The sequence below is a fragment of the Phacochoerus africanus genome, chromosome 2 (genome assembly GCF_016906955.1).
Source record: "Phacochoerus africanus isolate WHEZ1 chromosome 2, ROS_Pafr_v1, whole genome shotgun sequence".
NCBI classification, from domain to species: domain Eukaryota; kingdom Metazoa; phylum Chordata; class Mammalia; order Artiodactyla; family Suidae; genus Phacochoerus; species Phacochoerus africanus.
The window spans coordinates 22,291,719-22,313,516 of NC_062545.1; the positions used below are offsets into that span (position 1 = coordinate 22,291,719).

Below are 21,798 nucleotides of genomic sequence, written 5' to 3' on the forward strand. Positions count from 1 at the left end.
TAAGTAAATTACTCACGCTTCTCCATTGTGAAGCTTATTTGTGGTGCCTGATCCAGGCAGTGTGCCTGGGCTTAGCAATGCCCCCTGTCCAGCTGAGTGCCCGGGCTGCTCCAAAAAAGGCAGTCGTTACTGCTATTGATTTTTGTAGCATGCTGGTCATGTTAGAGTTATTTGCAATGAAAGGGAAGTCAGCTCCTTGCATCTGCCTTTTTGTTTTGCCACAAAAGTACTGCACATAGAGGCTTCAGTCTCTCTCTCCGTGGCCACAGTAGGACTCAAAGGGGATCCTTTTCACTCCTTTTTCTGTGGCTGGCTTGGGGAATAGTAGTTCGAACTGGGGAGGGGTGTGAAGGTCACCTTATTTTTAACCCCTTACCATCTGTTGTTTCCTAGTGAACTGGTCTGAGAGTACCAATTATTTCCCCCTCACCAGCATGTGGCAAAAAGTAACAAGATAGCGGTTGTCAAGAAGTGCTCTCCACTGCCGGTGGCAGATGTTTTATAAAGTACCAGCTCTTACTGAGCAAAACAAAATACAACAGCAAATGAACCCAGCAAACAAATATGTTTTATCAGAATGCCTTCTATTTCAAACATGTATTAAAATACTGGCTTTTCAGCTGGGAAAACACAGCCCTGGAAAGTTGTGATAATGTTCAGATGTCAGAAAAGTGGATTTTTATCACTTTCCTTTCTTCTTGTCTGTCTCCCGAGCTTGGTGTATTTTTAGTATGTTTTCATACTCAGATTTTTTTTGTTTTTTATTATTTTTTATTTTTAATTTTTTGGGTGAAGTGATCGTTTTAGTTTTCTTTTCTTTTGTTTATGACACAGCAGGATCTCATTGCTAATCCATTCCAAAAGCAATAGTTTGCATCCATTAGCCCCAAGCTCCCAATCCATCCCACTCCCTCCAGGCAACCACAAGTCTATTCTCCAAGTCCATGATTTTCTTTTCTGTGGAAAGGTTCATTTGTGCCGTATATTAGATTCCAGATATAGGTGATATCATATGGTATTTGTCTTTCTCTTTCTGACTTACTTCACTTAGTATGAGAGTCTCTAGTTCCATCCATGTTGCTGCAAATGGCATTATTTCATTCTTTTTTATGGCTGAGTAGTATTCCATTGTGTATATATACCACATCTTCCTAATCCAATCATCTGTCGATGGACATTTGGGTTGTTTCCATGTCTTGGTTATTGTGAATAGAGCTGAAATGAATTTGTGGGTGCATGTGTCTTTTTTAAGGCAAGTTTTGTCCGGATATATGCCCAAGAGTGGGATTGCTGGGTCATACGGTAGTTCTATGTGTAGTTTTCTAAGGTACCTCCATACTGTTCTCCATAGTGATTGCTGTAGCTTACATTCTCACTACCAGTGCAGGAGGGTTCCCTTTTCTCCACATGCCGTCCAGCAATTGTTATTTGTGGACTTATTAATGATGGCCATTCTGACTGGTGTGAGGTGGTATCTCATGGTAGTTTTGATTTACATTTCTCTAATAATCAGTGGTGTTAAGCATTTTTTCATGTGCTTGTTGCCCATCTGTATCTCTTCCTTGGAGAAATGTCTATTCAGGTCATATTCAGATTTTTTAAATCGTGAGGGCTTGAAATACAGTCTTGTACTTTTCCTACTTGGTAGAACCCAGGTGCATCTTTGACAATATTACTTTTGAATCGCCCCCCTCAGCATCCGAACACCAAAGCACAGAATGGAAATCTCGGGGTAGACTGGGGAAGACGTCCCTGTGCTTGTGGTAGAGCAATGAGTGAAAACCATTCCAGTAAATCACGCAGTGATGCCAAGCGGTTCCCGAGAACTCATGTGGGTCTCTACCAAATGGTTCTTGCTATGTAACGTGTGTGTTTATTCACATCCGAAGGCTCCTCACGTTCCTCTTGCTGTGATGGGTGGTTGTAATGACAAAGATGTAGGTAAAAACTCAGTATCCTCTGCAGCTGTCCTTCCTAATGAGAAGGCAGTGCTCAGGAGGCGATGCCTATCTGTGCAGGAGGCTGTGACTGACGAGGCCAGCATGTAACGATTAGCCCTTTCCCGGGGGTGCACATGCGGAGCTTGCCCCTTAATCTCTTACTGCCATCTTTCCTGACACAGCCCAGAGCTGAATGGAGACTTGCTCTGTCAAGTTTGGGGCCAAAAGTTTTCTCTTGTGGGGACTGCTTGCTGCCTGGGTGGTTTGTCTGCAGTGTTCACTGTCACCCCTCACCGCCCGCCCCCCGACAGGTGGAGCCTTCACTGTGGGGGGTTTCAGAGTGGCTCTCCCTACTTCTTTGGAGCAGCAGCCCCGTCTCATGACCATCCAGGAAGAAAACCATCATGGTGGTGAGAATTGAAGGGGAGGTTGGAGATGACTGAGTCATGCTCTTTCGCCTCTTCGTTGAAGAAGAGAGAACCAGAAAGAGGTTACATTCCTCGCTGGGTCGTGGAATTATTCGTGCCCTGATGAGTGGCTCTGCTTTCATTCTTCTTCACACAGACAGCCCAGTAAGGCTCTTCCTGGCAGAGATGATAACTTTAATGCTGGCGAGCTTGGAGCAGTTCAGGAACTAGCTGACGCTCCTGGGTTGGATTGGATGCTTGGGGAGGAATACAGCTGCTGTTTATGGAAATGCCTCAGAAGCAGGAGGTGGCATTGGCAGCAGGGTATACGTTCACACAGGACCCCACACAGCGCGCTGCTCTCGAAAACTGCAGTGTGATCCAGGTGACACCAAGTTCACGCCATGCCCTTTCTGCCACCTTGCTGAAGTTTGACTCTCTTGATTTAATTGCTTCAGTGAAAAAACAAATGTCGTTCCTTGTCATGCTAAATAACACTGTTGGTTGTTTGTAGAATTTCTCTTCAAATGGCATGGTAGTTGGCACGATTTGTGCTACAGTCACTTGCTTAAATTAAACACATCAGGAGCGCACAGTTCATGTGTAATAAAAGTTACCGCTGCACAAAGTTTCGAGAGTTTCTCAACTTTGGTGCTGTCAGTATCAAGGAATGTATAATTTTTGTGAGGTCTGTAAGGTACAGTGCAGGGTATTTTCCAGTGTCCCTGGCTTCTACCCACTAGATGACAACAGCATCTCTTCTCTGGTCACGACAGCCAGTGATAACCCCACATACATGGCCCTGTGCCCCAGCAGAGAGATGGGGGGGTACAAAATCACAGAGACTAGTTAGCAACCAGTGTAGGCTAAGAATCAATCTGAGAAGATGGCACATCTACCCGCTTGAAGCAAACTGTCATTAGCAACATACAGCTTGACTTTAAGAAGCCAGACTGAGAAAGTAAGGCTTGGGAAGGATAAATTACTGAATAATGAACCCTTCTAGTCAGTGATGGAGCAGCAGCCTAAACCCCACACCAGGGATTTCCCCTGCTGGCTTGTGGCAGGAATTCCCTTTCTCTTCCTCTCGCTCTCCACTGTAGGACACTCCCTTTTCAGGACGGCCCTGGCTTCCGACTGACTGACTTATTTCCTGCACCCTCCTTTCTCTTCCACTCTTTCGCCGTGTCTGTCTGTGGCCACTGGAAACTGCTCCACCACTGCTGCCTATGCAGAAGCCTAGAGCCACTGGGATCTTCCAGCTGACGTCCCTGACTCATCACTCTGATCCTGGAAAGGCATCCTGCTCTCTTCATGATTTACTTCTTCAAGTTCTACCTAGACTTTCTTCTATTTTTATTTTTATTTTATTTTAACTGTAGGATTAGTATTCCCACTTCCTCAGGCTTTAAATCTCACTATGTTTAGTTAGAATTAATTTAGTTAGAAGTGAAGTAGTTTATGTTTTATTTTGTAATAATTCAATGAATTTTATTATATTTATGGTTGTACAACCATCATTTCCATCCTTGACTTTCATGGCCCGTGTAGGGAGAAGTGAGGAGCCTCTGGATGCCTGTTCTCAGTGTGACTGCTTTTTCTACTAGAAGCCATACCATAGAGGATGAGTGGGCCCTCGAATCCTCATATTACATTGCCTGAGGCTAATTCTCCATCAGGTTATATAAACTTTTGAAGGCTAGCCTGGAATGCCAGCCGCTATTTGTGACAGTGGTTCCACAGGGACACATTCCAAATTTCAAATAGTAGGTTTGAAAGCAAACTTTTAGAATCCAGCTTTCTTTAAGTGGGAAGCACTTTGGCTGGCTGGAAGACAAGATGTCATAGCCCAGCTCGCACCTGTTTCAAGTAAGTTCCTCCCCCCAAACCACAAAAAGACCCTCGGGTAGGCAGCTCAGAGTCTCCTTTCCACTGGGACTGAACCTTCCCACCTTAAGGCCCCGACTTGGCAGGCAGAGGAGCTGGACCTGCTCTGGTTTGTTTCTTTGATGTGGAAAAAATAGGCATCTGGCAGTCTCCTTGGATTCCATTTGGACATGCACTTGTGTGTAATCTCTGCCAAATGTACTTAGGCTGCCAAAGTTTGCCAAAAGAGGGAAAGAAGAACACCTCAGTCTATGGGTTGAGATGCTAACTGCAAGAAGTCAATAAGGAAAAACTGGAATATAGCAAGTCTGGAAATAATAAGGGAAAGATGTATGTTGTACAAGTATGCAATTAAAGTAAGGAGAGTTTATCTTTATGTATTTATTATTTTAATTTTTTTCCCTAAGGAGAGTTTAGAGTAATTAAAAGATAAGTACAAAAATACCTTACTCTTTGTTTCTACATCAAGTCACAGATGTTTATGTCAAATTTATCATAATGGGAATGTTTATTATGTTTAGACTAGAAAGATACAACAGAAAAGACTGAAAGACTTGAAAGGATCTTCCAATTATCATAATCCTGTTGGTTTTCTTCCCCTTTCTCTCTAAATTTGTCAAATTGTACATATAAAAATATGTTAAGACTAAGGGATAAATCTGTGCCAAGTAGAATATGAGAATGGTGACTTCCTTGGGGAAGTTTCTAGAACATCTATAATGATGATTTTCCAGTTGGATTTGGAGTATCTTGGAATACCTAGCAGTTTTGAAAAGAGAGGTATAGTTGTGGTGGATTTAACACGTGTCTGTTTAATGACCTCTAAATTTGAGGCTTCAGATCAGGACGGGAGGCAGGTTTAGATCCCACATTTGAAGCAGTATTTGTTTAGAAGAGTTGTCTTACTCAAGTTTTACAAAGCTTTCTGATTACACAGCATGCCTTTTGTTTGGGATTTACGCAATAACAACTGATTTTCATGTCTGCCCTTCACTAGCTCTCTAAGTCCCATGAGGACAAGAATGTGGCTTCGAGAGTACACAGTTGTTTGTTGAATGAATAACTGAATAAATGGGGGGGGGAACTTCATCATGAACATTTCATAAGAAATGCATAGTGCTTTTTTTCTGATAGAAAAATAAAATAAGACACTTTCCAATAAAGAATTTAAAACAAAATTTAACAGAATGTCATGTAGTGCAGTTTTGTTTCCTTTTTGGAAATTTGTGGCTTTTATTTAAGAACAAAGAAATACTGTATTTTCCCGAGGAGGAGAGCATGGCATGCCCTCCAAAATTAATCTAGTGGAACGTGGGTCTATAAAGTCCTCTAAAGCCATCAATTTTAGTCTTACTTTATAGTAATAAACACTTTTTAGTGCCAAAGTAAATTAGGACAGTGATCTGGGTAAAAGAATACTCTTGAGCTGTGTAAGAAAGATTTTGATTTTATTGCCAATGTTAGAGCAATGACCTTCATTCTAAGTGTGAAAGCATTTCATTGTTGTTGTATATGGACCGGTTGACCCACCTGAAACTTTTGCTGTGGGGTTCAGTAGTTCCAGCGAAGATAGTGAGGTATCAAGAATGAGGCTCACTAGATGAAAGAATGGTTCAATATATTAAACTGTCTTTGGTTTGGCACTCATGGTCCATTTGCTAGATCAGAATCATGGGTGGAACTGAAAATTGAGTGGAAGTAACTGCAGGGTACTTGGGTTCCTTCAACCCCTGAATCTTTTTACATTACCACTGTGTTTATCTTTTCAAGAGCATTGGTTTAGAGTCAGACTCACTGGATTAAAAAACTATTTTCAGCACTTACTGTGAGGCCATGGACAAATTTCTTAAACTTTTGGGGCCTTACATCCTCTGTAAGGGAGTCAATAATGGTACCTGCCTCGTAAAAGATTTAATGAGAAAATATACATAAATCACTTGGCACATTGCTGGAACATGTGGACTAGTAAATGTTGACTGTTTATGTCATTCTATGTGATGATTGTTTCAAATTCCATTGCTATTTCTAGATCTTTCATTTTCTTCATGTTTTCAGTAGTAAACCCAAAGTTTTAAGCTTTCTTTTTATGGGAGTCAGAGTAGTCTAAACAGAGTCTAGGCTGCCAAATCTATCTGCTACATCTTATAAAGAAATAAGATAATGCTGGGTGCATGTGTGTGTGTGCCTTCCTATGAAAGAGCCACAATCTTAAGTCTTGCCAGACCCAAGGCAGGTGGAGCTCACTCTTGGCTGGGAGCCAAATCCTATTACCAGGTCTTATTTATTTTAGTCCCGATAAAGATGCTTTTCCTCTGGGTGATTTTTTTTTTTTCTTCTCTCATCTCTTATTTAAAACATAAAGACCAAGGGAATTGGAAAGCTATAAACTTATCAAAGAAGAAAAAAGTGCTTCTATTACTTTTATGTTTCCCAGAAACTGACTTTATACGTCATTTTCAAAGTTCTAAAGAAACTTTTTTCCTGAATTTTTCATCACATGAATAAAACTGGGTTTTCAGTTATAATCATGCAACACAAACCACAGGAGAACGTTTTTACCTTGGTATAATTTCTTATTTACTCTTTTCAGTGTTTCTTTGTTGTGTAGGAACTTTCAGGGTGAAAATCACTGAAGGGCATGACCTCAGACAGAGCAAGATGAGTTAGTCATGAGGTGCTAAGAGTGAGAGGTCAGTGGTCCCTTTAGGTGCCCTCTTCAGAATTTCTCCAGGTGTACTCACCAGTAACTTGTAATTGCCAGGTTTAGGAATTCCTTCCTCTTTGTCATGAGCCATTTCTCGCATCTTGCACAATTTAAATTTGGTTTTGATATTTCCTGGTGGAAGTTTTTATTATTGCATGGAGTTAAGCTGTTTTAAAATAGAATAAGGGATGTAAGTCCATGATCTGTAAAGTTTTTTTCAGCTTGAAAATCCTATGATCAAAATTTACCTTTGCCTTTTAGTACCTTTAAGATTTCTCTGGTTTTGTTTGATTTCTCATTGATTCCTTTGGCTCCTCCCCAAATCAATAAATCAATAGTAGTAGTTAGTTAATTGCTGAGAATTTGAGATTTTAGCACAGTCAAGTTTGAATTACGTCTCTCCACTGTGGCTATGTGGCTAAAATTTAATCCAGTAAAATCTTGTTAGAACAGTTTTCTTTTCTTTCTTTTTTTTTTTTTTTTTTTTAGGGCTATATAGCTTTTGAAAGGTTTCTTAGCTTGGAAAATTAAACATGCTCAAATATCTTCTGTTTTGGAAGTAAACAAATAAGCAAACTGAAACCAATAATCCTAATGGCTTTTTTAGTTCCTACATTTCCTATCTCATCACAGTTTTGACCACCTGCTTTAGAAAGGAATCTCAGTAACTTCTTAATTTTGAAGTTCAATGAAATCTTTTTAGGTCTTTGATTTATTTGACCTTTTTTTTTTTTTTTTTTTTTGGCTACCCAATGGCATGCAAAATCTCCCGAGCCAGGGATTGAACCTGCACCACTGTAGAGACCAAGGCCACTGCAGTGACCACACCAGATACTTAACTCAAGGCACCACAAGGGAACTCCAAGTGGAAGGTTTCCCCCCACCCCCCCATCAGCCACACCTGTGGCATGAGGAGGTCCCCAGGCTAGGGATCAAACCCGAGCCACAGCAGTGACAAAGCTGGATCCTTAACCACTTGGCCACCAGGGAACTTATTTGACCTATTTTTTATCTATATTTGATCCTGCTTATCATTTAATTTTTTTCTCCACTTGGCTCAGTGATGCTGTAACCTGGTACCCCACCTCTATTCTCACATTTCTCACACGCCCCAGTCTTTGTTGCTTTCTCCAATATGTAGCCCTTAGGCCTCTTTCTGTCTGTAGCTTCCCAAGACAAGGTCCAAGACAAGGACCGTCATTTCAGGTATCACCCTAAATGCTGATGGCTCTAATGGTCTTCCAAACTGGGTTTTCAGTTCACACATTCCTGTGGGTTTTTTTATGTCCAGTGATGTGCTTGGACAGTTCCACCTGAATGTTACTAAGGCACCTCAAACCTAGTTCATTCTAAAACTGAATATACTGTTTCCTCTCAAACTTGGCTTTCTCCTTGTCTACCTGACAAGCCTCTGCTGATCACTCCAAGTCCACGTTAAGTGTCTCCACTCTCAGCTGCTCCTTGATCCCCTCTCCTGTGGGCCCAGTTGTAACTTGTACTACAGCATCTTTCATCCTACCTGCCAGCAAGATATTCGCTGAGGTCAGAAGAGGTCAGAAGGTCATTTGTGTACCTTCTGATGCAACACAGTGCATGGTGTGTGATAGGTACTTAGTAAGTGATTGTTGAAAATGTTAACAGGTGACAGAAACAGCAAATTATACATATGGAAATAGGAAACAAAGTTTTTATTTCCCCAGGCATAAAACGTTGTAAGTGGTTAGATATTAAAAGGATATTTTTTAGAGTTTTATTGAAAATGAAACCACCAGCTTTATTGATTAGATGTAGCTTCTAGGACTTCAGAAGGGAAGAGAAGCCTATGTTTCCTTCTGAGACTCATGGTTGACCTGAGTTTTTGCACTTGGTTTGAAGGGAGACTCACTCATGGAGTCCTGGTTGCATGTGCTGTTTTTTTGAGTGGCTTTTCTGGCTGTTTCAAAAAAGCATATGACTGGACAGAGCAGAGCTCAGCTATCTGCTGGAAGAACATTTGGGTGTAACTGTTTCCTAGATGCACTTCCTCTCCCCTTCCTCTCGCTTCCCAAATGGATACAGGATGATATGGAGGCTTCTGTTTACTTAGGCAGAAAGTTGTGAATGAAAAAATCATGATTTAGGAGTTCCCGTCGTGGCTCATTGGTTAACAAATCTGACTAGGAACCATGAGGCTGTGAGTTTGATTCTTGGCCTTGCTCAGTGGGTTAAGGATCTGGCATTGCCGTGAGCTGTGGTGAAGGTCTCAGACGCAGCTCGGATCTGGCGTTGCTGTGGCTGTGGCATAGGCCGGCGGCTGTAGCTCCGATTAGACCCCTAGCCTGGGAACCTCCATATGCCACGCGAGCAGCCCTAGAAAAGGCAAAAAGACAAAAAAAAAAAAACCCAACAGAAAAATCATGATTTAATGTGCAAAGTGATAACTCCTGTTCCATCCTCGCCTTCTTGCCCCCATACACACAGATAAGATTGAATATATGTGTGTGCTAGGCATACACATTTAAAATCATCTCTAGGAGTTCCTGCTGTGGCACAGTGGGTTAATGATCTGGCTTGTCTCTTTGGAGGTGCAGGTTCAACCCCCAGCACTGCTGTAGGTCATAGCTTCAGCTTGGATTCAGTTCCTGGCCTGGGAACTTCCATATGCAGTGGAGGCTGCCAAAAAAGAAAAAAAAAAACAAAAACCTCTAAATCTAATATTATGCATTGGTACCAGTAGCTTCATCACATTGCATGAAAGGAATATTACAAAAAGTTTTTTATTGGAATCTTTATGTTGTTGAGATCAGCTTCTAACAAAATAGAACAAGTATTAATGGATTATATATGTTAATTTAAAAAAAATAGAAGTCTTCAGAAGTTCCCTTGTGGTGGTGTGGGCTAAGGATTCCATGTTGCTGCAGCTGTGGTGCAGGCCACCATTGCAGCACAGGTTTAATCCCTGGCCTGGGGACTTCCCCATGTCACAGGTGTGGACAAAACAATACATAAATAAAAGGTCTTAGGAGTGAAGTCTTATCTCTGACTGTCATCTTTTTAACACTAAGTTCTCTGTGCTGTGATCTGAGACCACTGCATAATTATATTATGTAACCGTGTCCCCTTGGACCTTCATACAAACAAGGAACATGTTTCAAGAGATCATCCCAGCATTGAGCAAAAAATGTAAATACATGAATAAAAATTCCATCTGGCTTTTTAAATACATCACATAGATTTGTAGTTTTGTTGTATTTCATAGTCTTATACTAGTTCGGTAGTCTTTTATAATGAACGATAAACAAAACATCCTGTTTTTGCAATATCCAGCACAAATCCCAGTGGAATTATTACAGAAATAGCTAAGGTCCTTCCTTTATCAGTTAGCAGTTTTTAAAAATTTCCATTATTTAATGTTTCTCTTCAAAGCCTTAGAAGTGTAACTAAAACAGAATTGATTCGTGTCCTCAGGCACCAAAGTCTTACTAAGTGTTAATGGTCCAGGGTTTTTATATTGAATTTGAAGAGAACTGAAGAAGATGTAGGGTCTGACCCACTACCACTGCAATGGTGACCCTTTTTAAATTGCAAATATTTATAAAACTGTTTCTGATCTTTTTTTTTTCTCTTCTATTTCATAGTTTCATCCTTTTGAAATTTCACGGGACTACGTTATTTGCTTATGTTGAAATAAGTTAAAATTGAATAGAAAAGATATTTTTAAAGGGTTGTAATATGGCTTTAGGACGGGTAAAAGAGCCGGCACGATGATTCAGAAGCTGAAAAGAGCTCTACATTTTATGCAGTCAAGTAAAACTCTGTACCTTGGCCCTTCCCCACAGCGGATTAGCAAGACGTTGGGAGTTCTTCCGCCCCCAGCATGCCACCATGGGTGACACACTGGGCTGTGACAAACTGTGGCCTCAGTGGAGCATGTGCTGTTAGGAGGATAACCCTGATGTACAGGCTGGATTAGAGTTGAGTGACCTCAACTCATATTCATTTCCTCTGAAAGGAAAACTCACAAGGCCCTCTCTGTTCTAAGGAGTGCTTATTAGGCAGCGCAAGTTCTCCTAGTGGTACCCTGTCACTCCCGTGGCCCACGTGTGTCAGGCTTCCCTGGGATGCTTACGTCATTTCACTCACAGCCTTTATCCTGGTCCTTAGGAATCACATTTTAAGATTACAGAAGGGGATTTCTCATGGAGGCTCAGCAGTAAGGAACCTGACTAGTATCCATGAGGACTCGGGTTTCATCCCTGACCTCGTTCACTGGGTTGAGGATCTGACCTTACCGTGAGCTGTGGTGTAGGTCACAGATGTGGCTCGGATCTGGTGTTACTGTGGCTGTGGTGTAGGCCTGACGCTACAGCTCCGATTTGACCCCTAGCCTGGGAACGTCCATGTGCTGCGGGTGTGGCCCTAAAAAGACCACACCCCCCACAAAAAATTATAAGGGGAGAGTGATTAATTTTCCTTTTCCTTTCCTACAGATTTTTCTTTGTTACTTTTTTTTCCTCCATGTCTTTATGGAAAAAAGCTGTAAAATACAGTGAGGAGGAGAGAAGATAATTCCTGAACGAACTCCATTTCAGTGGAGCAAGTTGGGTAAACTTCCCTCCTGGGTCCAAAGAGCTGAGTCACCTCTGGGGCTGAGAGTTCCTTGTCTCACCTTAAATTCTGGTTACTCAGATTAAGACTATATGCTGTGTTCTGCCGAATAAGTACAACTGTCAGGGTATAATTAACATTTGGTGCTTCTCTAATTAAACAGAATTGATGGGAAATATCTGGGAGGATATTAGCAATGGAACCATGATGTTTGCATTTAAATGATCTTAATTACCCCTTAGACTTAATTCCCTATTAAGATGGACGGGAGAATGTCACATCTCACTTAGCCCTATTGTTTTAGACAGTGGCTGCGAGCTGAAAAGGGCCAGAGTGCATTAACTTGCATTGTGGTGTCTGTGTCTGCAGACAGAAGGTTTGGGAATGTATATTCTTTTCTTTTTCTTTTTCTTTGTCTCTTTTTTTTTTCTTTTTTTTCTTCAAGGGAGACTAAATCACAGCCCTGACAGGAGAGGGTAAAATCTCTGAGCAGACCTCCCCAGTGCAAGGAATTCACAGACTCTACCCTGTCCCAGTTTGCTGTTATCCTAAGGCAACACACTCCCCTGCAGCTCTGTGCGTCTTTGGCTGCTCGCCAGCCTCCCAGGGCCTCCGGCTTTGATGTGAGGAGCAGGCTGTCCTGGGGCCAGGGCTGTTGTTGCTGCCCTGGCCTGGGTTTCACTCACCCAAGAGGCCAGGAGGGATGTCCTGCCTCATGGTATATATTTCCACAGCCCGAGTCATCATCAGGGCTTTCTAACCCTCCTGAGGCCGGGAGAGCTGCCTTTGTGTTGCCACAAGTGGCTGCCCCCACCTGCTCAGCTCAGCTCAGCTCAGCTCTGCTGGCTTTGGGTGCCTTTCCTGGGAGGGGTGGGGGTAGGGCCTCTCCCCCTCGGGGGAGACATCAGCTCTGCCAGGTTGGCTGTCAGCCTGAAGGGCCTCCTTGGCAAGGGCTCAGGGGAACCGACCTGACGAGTTGAACAGCTTCCTCTGGGGACTTTGCCTCGACCTTCATTTGATCTAGGCCTGGCAGCCTGGTTAGTGAGGACATCAATTCTGGCTCGGGAAATCTTTCTACACTGAACCCATTTCCACCATGGTTCCGGGCTGGCACTTAGAAGTCTGTGCTGTTGTAAATTTAACTCTTAAAACTTCTAGTAGTATCTCTGAGTAATTCTAAAAGTGGGTGGACACATAAACACAGAGGATTGGAAGGGGAGCCACCAGGGAAGAAAAAATCAGGGTGTGTTTTATTACTAACCAAAAGGGTCAGATCCAGAACAAAAGTGGGGCTGAGAGGGGTTGATGAGAGAGAAAGAGAGAGAGAAAGAGGGAAGGAGAGAAATTGAGAGGGAGAATATTTCTCATTGGTAAGAGTATTTCTCATTCTTCCAAAGGGCAATTTGATTCAAGTCAAAATTGCCTCAGAAAACCAAAAGCAGACCCATATCTTGTTCTAGTTTAGATGACACAGTACCTTGCACTGGATCTACATAGGATTAGTAATAGCATCTCCCACAGGGGAGGAGGGGGGTGTGCTTGCTTGTATTCTAGTAAAACCCGTTCCCCAAATATACCTCTTCACTAGCCATTCTTTATGTATTTGTATGAAGTTTTATAATGTTCCAAGTTTTTTTGTTTGTTTTCATGAAATAAATTCCCAAATGAGAACGTATTACATTTTTGACGGCCAAGTTAGGAAAAGACTATGAGCTCTTATTTGCAGTAGATAGAGAGTGCAGCCTCCTCAGACCCATGACCTAGTTAGGGGGACACCCGAAGGGGTTCAGAATAGAAATGTGAAGAGATGCATAGACAATAAACGTCAGGGTCTTATGAGCACACGCCCGTTTGCCTTCTCTTTTGTACTTTGCAGCCACTCATGGGTAACAATTAAGTTAGCAGTCTCACATTAATTTATTTTTCTGGTCACTAATGAGTGTATGCCTGGGTGGATTAGGTTAGGGGCGTAGGTACTCCCTGCTGCATCCTGAATACCAGGGCCTTACTTAGCACAGCTATCGTGACGAAGGTATCTTATATTCACGTTTAGCGACTTTGACGTTGAAGAGTTTGGCCACAGTCCATTACCTAAATCCCATCTTCCAGCAAGCTCAGGGAAGTTTAGTAGGACAGAAACACAGAAGGGACAGTAGCTGTGGTTCAACCTTAACCGTGGCATCGATGTGAAGTGTAATATTTGCAAGGAGCCCACACATCATTTCTTACTGTTTACGATAAGGGGATAAGGTTGGTAGTGCCAACGATGGAACTGGAACTCAGTGAGATTGTTGACCTGACCTGGAATGCTAAACTGTGCTGTTTCTCTTTCAGATGCTCCCTTCCCTCCTGCAGCTGATAGGTTCCCCCATCTCCCTATAATTTTCTGTAGTAAAAAAAAAGTTTAGATTTCAAATTTTCATATTTCTGTTGACTCTTACAATCTTTTGTTCTTTTCTGTAGAATCCATTGGGCAATGTATCTGACATATGTGGATTGATTGGAAAAACTCTCTAAGGAGATTAAAAAAAAGAAAAACCTAGGTATAATTCATTAATAATTTCATTCTGTTTCTGGGTGTGTTTTCTTCCCATTACCAGCCAGTGTGGGAGGAAAGGGAAGAATTGGAACTGAGGGCGTTGTGTGGGTATGTGCCATCCAAAAGTCTCTTCTAGGAGGAGAATGTATTTGTTTTTATAGTAAAAGTAGAATTCGAACACTCTAACAGAAAATTATTAATTCTATTGTGGTGAAAAGTTATATCCTAATGCTGTAACAGTCATTAATCATTAAAGACATAAGTTAAACAAAGGCACACGTTGCATAAATATAGATACAAAAATGGTAACTTCATGCTGCCAGGCTTAAGCCTACTAAATGTCATTAATAACACGATGTCGCCAATGGAGAAAAATTTGATTAAGAGTAAAGCAAGACTGGAGTTGCCCTTGTAGCTCACTGGATTAAGACCCCGACTAGTATCCATGACGATGGGGGTTCAATCCCTGACCTCTGTCACTGGGTTAAGGATCTGGCGTTGCTGCAAGCTGTGGCTTAGGTCAAAGATGTGACTTGGATCTCATGTTGCTGTGGCTGTGACATAGGCCTGCAGCTTCATCTCTGATTCCACCCCTAGCCAGGGAACTTCCAAGTGCCACAGGTGCAGCTGTAAAAAGTGGGAAAAAAAGGATTAAAGCAAGGCTGTCCATTGCTTTAGTGTCCTGGAACAGCAAGATAATTCGCAAACCTCCTGCAAATTTTAAACAAGGTCAGAAGTTCCCTTCGCCGGGTTAAAAATGAATTCTGGTTAAAATTTCTGATGATGATTATCTACAGACCACAAAGCTGGTGACTGTAGTTTTATCTTATTGGAGTCCTAGGCACTGGCTCCCTTCTAGAATTACCTTTTCTGGTCCCCTGCACTTTCTCTGTCCACCTTCCCCCAACCTGGGGCCTGACCAAGTCCAGCCTGCTCTTTGAAGCCCCTCACCACTTCTGGCCCTGAGTGAACTCTGCCTGTTTTCAGTTCCTGTTGTTCTTAGAATCATTACCACACATGTTAGCATTTAGCACTTAAATTTTAAAAAGTCATTTTTTATGGTTTAGCTCAGGCCTAATCGTATGTACGTTATTATCTCTTCTGACAAGTAGCCCAGTGTTAAGTACCTTTCACATATTCTCAGTTGATGATTATTTCCGTTGTCTGGCAGTCAGTAAGCCATTGTTACAGACTAGAGCCTTGCTTCTCAAAGTGTGGATCTCAGGCAAGCACATTAGCATTACCTGTGAACTTTAATAAGGCGAGCCCCACCCAGACCTATAGACTCAAAATCGACATTTTAACCGGCTCCCCCGGGGGCTCAAGCAGGTTAAAGTTTTGGTGGCTCTGTTGAGGAAGGTCCTTCTCCCTGGGAGTGGCAGAGACCCTGTGAACCTTCAACTAACTTTCCCTTTCGGCCACCAGTGCTGTTTTTAGGTATCAGGTTGTAGCAGAATGGAAACCGGGCACTCTTACTGTAACAAGGAGGTTGTAAATGTGGTCTTTACATTTCAAAGTGGCAGGAAGGCTCCTTTTAAGTATTTTATTTGTGTTCTGATTCAAGGACAATTAATTGTTAGATCCAGATCATCAAAATCCCTTTAAATGGCTTCTTTTAAAATTTTCAAACTAAGGAGCAGAAAGTATGATTTCCTTTTCCTTAGGTTTTTTTTGTTTTTTGTTTTTTTTTGTACTTGAAGTGCTTACACCCACTCAGCTTGCTATTTTGAACTCTGGGAAAGAAAATTTGTGGGCATCTTGCAGTCTTTCAGGAAACAAGGCTCAGATTAAATATTTGCCACATTTTCTACGTGTTTCCTTCTTCAGGAAAGTGGAGAAGCACATCATTCATGCTTTTGCTCAAGTTGACACCACGTGCGACTTTCTCAGCGCGGATGGAAAACATCTCTACCTTCACACAGATATTCCTGGCTTTTCTCCCTCCCATTCCTTCTCTTTTTCTTTCTCTTCTCTTTCACATAGGGTCTACCATTCTCCGCGTACCACATAGATTTCATAACAGAGAAGATTTTTTTTAGAGTACCTAGGTTTGCTAAATGAAGGCAGGTAGTACGTGGATTTGATGAGCATGTACAGCAATATGGAGACTCTTCTCAGGCACGTTCACATTTAAAATATCTTATTTCATTTTAAGTCATTCCCATTTCCATGTTGGTTTTTCTCTCTCTTGGAATTCAAACCTATTTCACAGATAAAAGACATAAGGGATGTCAGTCAAGATGGATGGGAAAGAAGCGGGTATTAGGTAACCTCAGCCATTCGGCTACATTTTAAATGAACTCAGGGCTTTGTCTTGTAAACATACTAAGAAAATAAAGTGGTTGTTGAGGCTGTTATTTTGTGGTGGTTGTGTTGTTTATAGACAGCTTAATTTCATTTTTGTTGAGGCAATTAAGATGTTTTAGATAGGACTTAAAATAATTGTCTTCTATTTAATCATTGTTTTTGCCTACATGTACAGGATATTTTTCAGGGGACCTTGTGAAGAATTAACACAATTTAGTAGCTGGACTTGAGAATGACATGTTTTTAAGCAAGTGAAATCGAGATGAGGAGACTTGTGAAATGCAAATGTTTATTGGGTATAAAAGTTAAAATGCAGGAGTTCCCTTGGTGGCACAATGGTTAACGAATCCGACTAGGAACCATGAGGCCGCAGGTTCGATCCTTGGCCTTGCTCAGCGGGTTAAGGATCCGGCGTTGCCGTGAGCTGTGGTCTAGTTCGCAGACACGGCTCGGATCCCGGATCCCGCATTGCTGTGGCTCTGGCGTAGGCTGGCAGCTACAGCTCTGGTTGGACCCCTGGCTTGGGAACCTCCATATGCCACGGGAGCGGTTCTGGAAAAGACAAAAAGTCAAAAAAAAAAAAAAACAAACAAACTTAAAATGCAATAAATGTAGAAGTGCATTATAATATACTATGGTTTTTTATTTTTTTTACACGGGAAAACAAAGTATTGAAAAGATGCTTAATATATCAACACAATTCTATTCACACTCCTAATGAGAATTGTTTGGGTATGGCTGAATATGGAGAATAGAAAATACACTGAATCAAGAACATAATCTTGGGTGAGAATTTCTCAAGTATACATGTGTACACAAGAAAATATCAAGGAGTATTTGAAAAAAAGAAAAGAAAATAGATTTACAAGGAGATCCTGCTGAATAGCATTGAGAACTTTGTCTAGATACTCATGTTGCAACAGAAGAAAGGGTGGGGGAAAAAATGTAATTGTAATGTATACATGTAAGGATAACCTGACCCCCTTGCTGTACAGTGGGAAAATAAAAAAAATTATAAAAATAAAAAAATAAAAAAAAGAAAAGAAAAGAAAAGAAGGCATAGAATCTCAGCCTACTTGGATTTAAACATAGCATAAATTGGTAACAGTAATTCAAGCTGTCGAACACAGCCAGGTGCAAAAGTTCATGTGATAATGCACATGAAAACTATGGAACACAATGGCAATCACACAACATTAATTAAGTCTGAACAGACATTCCATTTCAAATATGTAAATCAATGAGGAAACCTTAATAATATGATACACACTTATAATATAGCAAGCTTAGTAAATAGGATGGTGGGAGACTGGAATGTTACAAAAATCTTTGAATATGTACCTCACACTGTGGATCCAAATACACACAAGACATATAAACTTGTTAACATCTAAAAATAAACTTACAGAACAATTTGTAGAAAATTTAATATGTACATCATATTAAGAGACCATTTAAATTCATAAGAAAAATTAGGACCTAAGTATAGTCAAATTATATGACTACAATAATATAAAAGTTTTATAGAAAAGATGAAAAATAATTTATTATCTTAAAATAAGAGACTGATTCAGAGTTCCTATCGTGGCACAGCAGAAACAAATCCGCCTAGGAACTATGAGGTTGTGGGTTCGATCCATGGCCTCACTCAGTGGGTTAAGGATCTGGTGTTGCTGTGAGCTGTGATGTAGGCCGACAGCTGTAGCTCTGATGAGACCCCTAGCCTGGGAACTTCCATATACCGCAGGTTTGGCCCTAAAAAATAAAATAAAATAAAATAGGAGACTAATTGTAATCACCATTAAAATAAAAAAATCATCCCTGATATACCATTTTATGTTAAATAAACCACCAAACAATTTTAATCACATACAGTGGTAAGGAAGTTTGGTGAAAGTAGAATGCTCATATGTTGCTAGGGCTTTATAGGTAATTTCAATCTCTTGATATCATTATGGCTATCAATATGAAGTCCATAAAAATATTCATACCTTTGATTTAGCGATCATATTTCTGTTAATGTTTTAAGGAAAAAATTGTGTTTCCAGTGTTAAAAATAAATGAGAACATCTGAAATACTCGCACATATAGGAATGATTAAGGAAATGACCAAGTAAGCATGCTAACTCTATGGAATATTATATGGTTGGTAAAAATGCACACTTTGTGAATTACATGGAAATATAGAATGTGTTTCTGAAATGTTAAATGAACTAAATAGAATACATAATTATATGTGTGTTATGAGAGCATCTATGTGAAAATATGCTTACAAAGGGGCAAATAAATATCAGATTAGAATTTTTTTAAATGAAAATAATTGTGTCTGGGTGGTGGGATTAAGGATGTTTCTCTGGATAAAAATGTCTTAAATGTTGTTACGTATTTATAAGGAAAAATAAAATTTATAATGAAGTAAGGCAGCTGTACTAACTCTGGCCCTTGGGGCACTGCTTTCTAAATGTTACTTTGGGGCTCTGCCAAAATATACCAAGACATCTTGAGTATGTAACAGTCTCAAGATATTTTCAGTCTCTTATTCTCCTTGGCCAGGTTTTTACTAAGTTTGCAAAGAAGTGAGTTGACTGTAACTATACTGAAGAGGGTGGGGTGGTGCCTGTGGTATTTGTGGGTCTATTTTCACTCACTCCGCACCCATTTCCTTCTCTTCCTAAACTGAGAAGCATCTTTAATGTCCTTGGTGCTCAGGAAACTCCTGCTCAATATTATTGAACTTCTGCCTAAGGATGGCAAAGAAGCTTGGTGAGGTACAGGGGAAAATGGTGGAAGAGCAGTCAGGAAACCTGCTTTCTGGCTATGTGACCTTGGGTAAGTGACTGTGACCTTCTGGGCCTCAGTCTCATCCTTGGTAAAAAGAGGGTGCTCCATGACCACTGGGTGTTAGTCCAGGGCTGTAAAGACATTTTGACTCACAAGCTTACTTCAGGCTGCCCCCTTCAAGGGAGCAGTTTTCCATGCACCCGAAAGAGCGTCTTTGCTGTGTTCCTGGTTGCAGCAGGAACAGCCAAGGGTCCCCAAGGGAGTGTCCTGGTCAATGCAGGAAGCATGGTTCCTGCCTATTACATGGGGGAGCATGGTTCCTGCCTATTACATGGGGGAAACCATTCAGCCAGAGAAAGTCGCTCCAATCCAGCCTTGTAGGTACATTGATTTATTACACAAAAATAACTGAAATAGACCAGTTGGTGACAAGCATGATCAAATATTAGCTAATGATAAATCACCCCATTGTTTAGACCATGTACCTGACTGAAATGCAAAGTTCAGGGGTATTTAGATTTTCTGATAGAGCCAAAATGCCACTGACTGAGGTGGCTTTTCCAGTCTTGTTTTGTTCTTCTTTTTTCCTAGTGTGGTAAGGCAGGCAATAAAAACAAGTTGAAGGCAACTGCTTTCATAACGTTATATAATTATTTTAGTTTTACTACTGTGTGGTATTGAATTATAGAGAACCAGCTATCCTATCTTGGATATTATTCATTTCTAAGGAAATGCACATTTCCCAGGAATGTTGTATTGTGGTTTGTATGAGGCTTACTTGTTATACAGGCAGCATATCTGTATCTTCTGTGCCAATTCAGGGCAGTCATTTAACTGAATCATCCATACAGGTGACTAATACATTTTGTACTTACTGCTTTTGAAGTTTGGTAACAGGTGCTCGTGCTGGCTGGAAAATTCCTAAATAGTTTGAAATCACTGACCACTCAGATAACCTAATAAGATTGAAATTAGAGCATACTTGCTGTATTGTAGGTGGAAGCCCTAAATAAGATGTTGACTTAATGGCTAGCCATGAAATGATAACAAGAAATGAGGCAAGAACTATATAATTTATGAACACAGTATTTTATCTAAAAAATATACAAAGAAAGAGGGGTGGTAGATCTAGAGTCTTGTGTAGGTCAGCTTCACATTATACAAAGAAATATCAGTGAGAACAGGGTTCTTAAGAATCTTCAAGTTGTTCTGCATCGTGGTGGGAGATGCCCTAGCTTTTTCGTGGAAAGTGACTAACAGACAGTATGCTAGCACAAAACCATCAGGTAAGAATCCGGAGATGATAGGAAGCTAGCTATCAAACATGATTTGAAAGCACCTTTGTAACTCTTTCCCCAAAGGCCTGGAAAAGTACAAAAAAAATTTTTTTTTCACAGCTCTGGAGATTCAGTGTGAAAAGTATGTGCTGTACCATTTTGCATCTCATTGTTTAGAAGCTCTATTTGTTGGTCCAGTGTAATTAAAATCACCAAACCATTTGACATTTTTCTTGTCGTGTTTATGGCAAGAACCCTAGAATGATAAGTAAGGCTATTTATCACTGTTAATGAAGTCTTTTGAGACCATATCCAAATGAGTTTCCTAGATAACTATATCTTGACTAGTGGTAAGACTAGAATCTAGACCATGGTTGTCTTGAACGTGAAAACATATTTCCCATGGCTATCATGGATTTCTGCTTAGTATGTATAATCATTGCTATTTATTGTCTCCTTTGGTAGAAATATTTTTTTGTTTGTTTCAGCATCTGCCTTCAAATAGTGCATAGCGAATCTATGTCAACCTTCCTTTTTTGCAACTGAGATAACTATCAGGTTTTCCAATACATAGAGTGGAACTGGAGAAGTGACACTAGGCAGCCGAGGCCAAATCACAAAATAAAAAATCATGTATTTATGGCCTTGTAAGAAGTTTTTGAACTTTCCCTGGAATATGGTTGTGTATGATGTTCTGGGACATTAAAATATGCTTAATTTATCCTAGGGTGACCTGATTCACAAGTGGCTGGAAGCTGTCCAGGTTTCTTTCTCACTCTTCTGCTCAGCCCACCAGAATCCCATTTATTTTAGGGGTTATTACTATTATTTCTCATCCGTTGAGATTTAGCTTTGCCTTCTCTCAAACTTTTTTTGGAGCTACGATAGTTTAATAGATGAACGTTGCAATCATCTTACCAGTAGATGTACCTTACTTATGAACTGTAATTAAATTATTGATGTATCTTTAGTAAACACTTTCTGTGAGAGACAAGGTGTAACATTCAAAGAATGATTTGGAAACTCACACTAGTGAATTCTCTCCAAATGATCTAGCTGGGTATTAGTTTATATTCCTCAGCGGAGATTGTATGTGAGTAGGGGCTTCACAGCTTTAAAGAATTGCAAACTACACATTTTCATTGCATCAGTAAATTAATAAGAATCCATGAATGGAATTCCAAAGTAGTCACTTGCATCTTTTCCTCATCTCCACTTTTACATATCCTAACTGACATTATATAGTCGTCAATCAGCACTGAAAATAAATCCTTCTGTTCTCACACTTTGTTATGGTATTTTATTGCTTTTTCTCTGCTTGAACATTCTTTTTTATCCCAAAATGGGAAAATTTAATCTAGTTGCTGGA

General features: G+C 40.5%; 1 protein-coding gene across 6 annotated transcripts in view; it reads left to right on the forward strand.

The window, feature by feature from the left end:
* Window positions 1-21,798, forward strand: part of HIVEP2 (HIVEP zinc finger 2) — a 196,715-nt gene that overhangs the window by 88,933 nt on the left and 85,984 nt on the right. The gene's annotated exons all lie outside the window — the stretch shown is intronic.